General features: G+C 33.1%; 1 long non-coding RNA gene across 3 annotated transcripts; it reads left to right on the top strand.

Moving 5' to 3' along the window:
• Positions 1-2,887: 2,887 nt before the first annotated feature.
• Positions 2,888-6,206, top strand: LOC141668401 (uncharacterized). 3 transcript variants are annotated; one of them, XR_012553050.1, is made up of 7 exons: positions 2,888-3,082; positions 3,871-3,950; positions 4,125-4,184; positions 4,361-4,520; positions 4,623-5,039; positions 5,598-5,681; positions 5,918-6,206. It is a non-coding gene; the product is annotated as an uncharacterized LOC141668401 (long non-coding RNA). The 3 variants fall into 3 exon arrangements; XR_012553051.1 differs by having other exon boundaries at positions 4,623-5,255; XR_012553052.1 differs by lacking the exon at positions 3,871-3,950.
• Positions 6,207-6,554: the final 348 nt, after the last annotated feature.

The raw sequence follows: 6,554 nt of genomic DNA, 5'->3' as shown, positions 1-6,554 counted from the left end.
AGAAGTCCTCAGGATCCTTCACATAAGTTCTCGCTTTGGTGATCACCACATCATTTTCTATTACCTCTGGTTCCATAACCATAGGAATTTTTGGACCCTTCTTCAACACTTGCAAATATTTGGGATTAGCAACCTGTAAAAACAGTAGCATCTTCTTCTTCCACATAACATAATTTTCTTTATCGAAAAGTGGAATTTTAACGGTTCCAACTTTTTGTGTAGTCATTATGAATTTTTTGAGTGAATAAAAAATTCAAGAAGTGAAAGAAACACAAAAGTCTAGGATCTAGATTTGTACGTTAATCAGAAGGCTCTGATACCAATTGTTAGGTCCCAATTTGTTTGTAGAAGGGGGGGTTGAATGCAAACAATACCGTTTAATCGAATAAAATGCGGAATAAAATTGTGAAACAAAATTCAAGTTAAATAAAACTTTTATTAAACTTGAAAGGTGTTACAACTACGGTATCGGTTACAAGGGATTAATCTCAAATCAATTATTACAAATTTAGAATAAATTCGACATGAACTTTTTCTATTTTTGTAATTAAAAGATCAAATGCTAAATGCGATTTGAGATTAAGTTCTAGGGATTTTAATCCGCTAGATTGATACACAAGAACAAGATAAGTATTTCTAGTTGATTGGATTTAACTTTACAATCTAGAAATTGATCTTGAAGTTGCAGATGAGATGAAATATTTTATCTGCTCCTTTTGCTTTTGTTCTTTTGTTTTTGTTCTGTTTGATTGCCTATCTTTATGAACTGGTCTTCTGCTTCTTTTAAATAACACAGCCGAGTAGATTGAATTGGAATGACAATCCTTTAAGCTTGTGAGACTTTCGGTAGGACAATGTTTACAACTAGCAAGACAATTAAAAATGAGCTAGCAAGACTTTCGGTATGACTATAGATTGTCATACCGATTGTCATATTAGTTCAAATAAATTGTCTTGCTGAATTAATAACTGATTTTAATCTAAACAGAAATTCTAATAAGACAATTAAATGTATTGGCATGACTTTCGGTATGACTATCAATTGTCATACCGATTGTCATACTAGTTCAAATGAATTGTCTTGCTGAATTTAAGCAGATTTTAAACCAATTAAAATCTTGTAAATCCTTAATATTAATTCTAAATTAATTAATCAATTTAATTCAATTAATCAATAAATTAATCTTTGCAGATATAATTTATTTTCTTAATTAAATTATATGACTTAATTAATTAATAGAGAATTAATACTAACCCTTAGCAGCATCCATTCTTCTGACAATCTTCTGAAAGTCACTGAGACTTATGAATCAATTCCGCCACTTCAATGCTGACACTCGATGTACTGTCTGGTTCATGAGTGACTAACTTTCGTGACGTTTCTTCATGTCTTGACTTTTTTATTCTGATTGAATCCTTGTAATAAATGATACCTTGACGAGATCTCTGTCACTTGATTAAATCCACGATCTTGATTTATATCACTGAGGCATGATCAAATTCTTGAACTTCTTCCAGTGAATCTTCAAGTCTGCAGATGAACAATGTTTCTTTATTCTTTGACAGATGTTACATTGTGAGATCTCTCTGATGATTAATCCACTATTTACTTATTACATTCTTATTTGAGTTGAGTAAAATACTCGAATAAACGAGTAGGCTATGACATATGCCTTTCATCCTCTAACAAAGTCCCTGCCCAGATTTAGTTATGAATAGGGGTCATCCAAGTTTCTTGTGGGATTTCTTGCATTTGAAACACACTTACTTCTGGAATATTTGGAATTTCTTGAATTCCTAAAGGAATTTATCCTAGCAGAATGTTGTCCATCTGTGAACCCATCTTTTCCAAGGCATCCATATTGTTATTTTCTTCTTTTAGCACGCCCTCCAACTTGGCATTTCCAAAATTTCTAAGCAAACGCTGCACACATCTCATATACAACTCAATTTGAGGTCCTCAGGCCTGGAACCCCCTATTGACTTGATTTACTACTAACTCCGAGTCGCTCTGAGCTATCAAATTCACGACTCCCACTTCCAAAGCTATCTTTAGGCCATAAAACTTCAAGTGAATGGCACTCATCAAATGATGTCCTTCCGGGGTAACCAAAACAATCCTGACTCCTACTCCATTATTATTCACGGCCCCATCAACGTGCAAGATCCACGAAGAGTGTGGGAACTCTTATTTTGTTTCGAAATGAGCATTTCCCGGTGAAGAAGGTTATGCCAACACTATAGCCTTATCATCTACCTCAGAATCGAACTCGAGTATGAAGTTAGCCAACGCTTGTCCCTTGATGGCCGTGCGAGGGCAATATTCCAGATTAAATTGCCCCAATTCCACTGCCTATTTTAGCATTCTCTCTGACGACTCTGGCTTATGTCACTACACCATAGATGGCCTATCGCAATGGTTTAATCATGAGTGTTACAAAATTATGTTACCTTAGGTATGTCCATCTTAGCCTACCGCAACGTAGTATTTTTTATGTTACAATAGCCTTTGTAACATGTTACTATAGCATCAAAGTGTTACATATGGTAACATGTGAAAATTTATGTTACAATAGGCTTTTAATGGATAAAAAAAATAATATTTTACAAATAATTAAATATATATAATTATTTGACTTGAAAAATATCAATTTTGATAATATAATTAAATAATAATATTAAGATTAGCTAAGATTTACAAAATATTTTTTTGTTAATTTTGTAAACTGTACTAATTAGTGGCTGATAATTTTTTATTAATAAAAAATTTGAGCCATATTTAAACTTAAAAATTTATCAAAAATAAAATAAAATTAGGAGTAGTTTTTTGGAATGTACTTGGGCTCTTAGCGAGGCGGGCTCTCAAATTATTTGGGCTAAACTTCTCTCTCACAATCGCTCTCTCAATCTAAACTTCTCTCTCTCAATCGCCCTCTCAGCTTTCAATTGAATTAGATTAGTTTAATTGGAGCTAGGATTTTATATTGGTAATATCTCACGAATTCCAGTCAGGGTTTTTAATTGGAATTGGGGTTTTTTTAATTGGAATTGGGAGTCAAATCAGCTTGCGATCTACATTAAGGTACAGTTATATACCCTCTCGCTCTCCCTCTCCCTCTCTATCTCTTTCTGATTTTGTGTGTATGTTATGGTTTTGGTTTATTTTGTAAGAATCAAGTTCGTTAACAATCTCCATGTTTGTTTAAATTTTCATTCGGCGATTTATTTTCTGAGATTTGTAATGGTTTGGAGATTTATTGTTAAATGATTTAGTTGATAAAGTGGCGAGCGTAATATTAACGTTGTTAGTTGTCATTAGAGATATATTATAATTTAGAATGTAAATATGTATATATATGTTCAACATCTCAAAATTCAATTACCAGTCAATTTTAAGCAGTAATTATTGATTTGATAAACTACCAATCAGATAAAATTTGAACTTCTTTGTTAATTACCCACACAGGCTTTATTGAGTTTTATGGGCACGTCATTTCATATATGCTACTAGATTTTTTTTTCAGCGTGTATGTATACCACCGTTTTTGTGTGTGGCTTCATATCATAGTTTCAATGTTTGAACTCAGCTATATAATTCACAGAATGTTCTCGAGTTCTGTATATGGTTTATAGAACATAATTGATGTGAAGATCATGTATCAGGCTATTCTATAGGGGTTTTCTCAGCGCCAATATAATTTATTGAATAGATTATTTACTATATTTTACTTTTACAAGAGTTGTCCAAACTACTGCTGCATGAATATTTATTCTAATGATTTTAGCCATCTATAAAAATATTGCATTATGTGACACTATCTTAGAAGATTTGGGTTTCTTTGAGTTTGATGTTGTTAAATTTTTTTTCAGTGGCCTTCAAGCTGTCGAAGGTAAAACCTGATGATAACCCGCAGCTTCTGTATATTATCCTTTTTGGGAAGAAGGCGAAGGTAGTATTTTATGCAGTTCTGTTATTATTGGAAAAAAATAATTCTCATAGTTATGCTAATTATTAATATTTCTCTAAATTCCCTTGTAAATCTGTTTGTTCTCATTAATCAAATTACTTTAAGATTTGATCTATTATAAGTTAGCTAGGTATTCATCACAACATTATATTGCAGGTGCACACATTAAAAAAGAACATTGGGTTGTTTTCAGGCTTTGTGTGGGCTGAGAATGAGGTAAGAGCCAAAGATCTTACATCTTGAATTGCTAAGCCTTTATTTTTGTCTGATCTTTGTAGATGGAATAGCGGAGTAGACAAACAGTCAATATTTTTTATGGCCCGGCTTAGGGAATTTTACTTTTCAGTTATGATTGTGTAGTACTGCTTGTTTATTTATAGAACATTCTATAGTTAGAACAGGCTTACAAGGTACTTCTTCAAGAACAAGTTGTAAAATGGTCGGGATAAGAGACAATAGAAGTGCATTTCTCGTTCTTACACTTGATTCGACTCTTCTTCAAGGTACTTCTTCTCATCTTTACAATTGCTGAAAGCCGGCCAATTGTGACTAGTAAGTATCTGGATCCATTTATCTGTTACTTTGACTCTTGAGAATTTCACTTTTTACATTTGTGTTGCAACTTTTTTTTAAATGTTTTATTTTTATTAACAGGGAGGTTTGCAAAAGCATCAGTTCCAACATGTGATTAGGTGTTTGGAGTGAGAAGCGGAGACACTTGCTTCGGCATTTCTAAGAGTTTTTCCCTGTCAACTACTGAATTTAGCTCCATCAATCCCAACATCAATTGTGCTGCATTGTTTGTCGGACAGTGGCTCTGTGTTGTCGGAAGTGCTTGATATATTGATTTGAATCCGGAACAGTAGTTGATGAGCTCCTGCATCAACTAAATAAAAAGGGTTGGTTAACAGTTCTATAGTTGTTCTCGGTCAATATACTGCTTCTGCTGCAAATAATGTTAGCAATTGGACCGGCACGGTTTATATGTGCTCATTGATCGGAGCCTTTTTTAGTGACTCATATTGCGGAAGATTTATGACCTCTACAATCTTTCAGCTGATACTTGTGCTGGTGATTTTTCTACTTTACTATTTTGTTTGGTCTGTACTCTCACTCTCTTACGGTGGCATTGGATTATTTTACCTAGCAATTTACTTGGTGGCCTTTGGCTATGGTGGCCATCAGCCTAGTCTAGCTACCTTTGGAGCAGATCAATTTGATGAAAAAAAACCAAAGCAACAAAAGTCTAAAGCAGTTTTCTTCGGCTACTTCTACTTTGCACTAAATGTAGGGTCACTTTTCTCAAACATAATTCTTGTGTATTTCAAAGATGCTGGCATGTGGACGCTTCTGTTTTGGATTTCCACAGCTTCTGCTATTATAGCATTAATATCTTATATTGGTTATTCCAAAAGATATAGTTTTAAGACAACAGAATTTCACAAATTAGATAAATTTATTCTTGTTCAATCATAAGTGATTTATTAGATATTAGTTCCATAAACCTACCTGTACTATTCTCAAACTAGAAAGAAACAACTATCATAGTCGTACGTTTGGTTGTTTAATTTACGAGTAATTGCATTTTTATTTTGATTTGTGATTATATTACTGTTTGGTTTTGAACAGAGGGAAAGCTAATACCTATTGAACTCAGAAATGAAGAAGCAGCTCTCCGTCAAGAAATTGACCACGAAGATCAAAACACTGCTGGTAATTTCTTGATTAATTGTATTCTTTTGTTCTTAGAGTTAATTGTCTTGATTAATCGCATTCTTTTGCTGTATTTTTGTAGATAATGTACTTTTACTCTTACATTTCGGTTGTTAATGACCTTTTTGACGGAACAATATGAAGCTGCTAAACTATTTAAATTTACTTAACAATATGATCTTGTTTAACTAACGCATTGTTCATAATAATTTGCTTGATGTTGAAACCTTTTGCAGGCCAGAGTTCAGTGTGTTCAGTTGGATGGATCTATTACTATTATGACATGAGATGCTACCATCACAAGATTTACCGAGGATCCAGATTGCGAGCTTGAAAGCAGGAGGGGTTGCAATTAATCTCACAGTGGCATCACTGTTTTTTACTATCTTCTTTTGCGTACTCCAAGTGTTATCGTACTAGATTTCAGATTTTAATTTATCGTACTCTAGACTATAGACTATGTACTTGTTCTTTGGATTATGCGGAGTTGATGGTGAAATGTGTGAAAATTGAAGTAGTATTTGGTGGGGGTTTGTGAAAACCGATTTGAATTGTTCATATGTTGACTTTTATGAAAACAGGTTTATGCCATGTTCAATTTACAAATAAATCATATCAATTTTTTTTTGAGAAATATGTTAGATTAGGTACTTCAATGTTACAAACAAACTAGTATAATATAATACAGATCATTATAAAATTGTTACAGTAGGGAAAAAAATGTTACAATGATTTTGTGGCCCATAGGTAGGCCCACATGTGGGGTCCAATTTTTTTGCAAATTCTAAGTGCGAAAGTAACATACATAGTGTGATACTATAGACATAGTTTGATGTTACCTTTGACTGCTATTGTAACACAAATGTCAATGTT

This window comes from Apium graveolens, chromosome 6 (genome assembly GCF_009905375.1).
Source record: "Apium graveolens cultivar Ventura chromosome 6, ASM990537v1, whole genome shotgun sequence".
In the NCBI taxonomy this organism is placed as follows: Eukaryota; Viridiplantae; Streptophyta; class Magnoliopsida; order Apiales; family Apiaceae; genus Apium; species Apium graveolens.
Note: the sequence above shows the minus strand (reverse complement) of the source record. Positions and strands in the feature narration are given on the sequence as shown.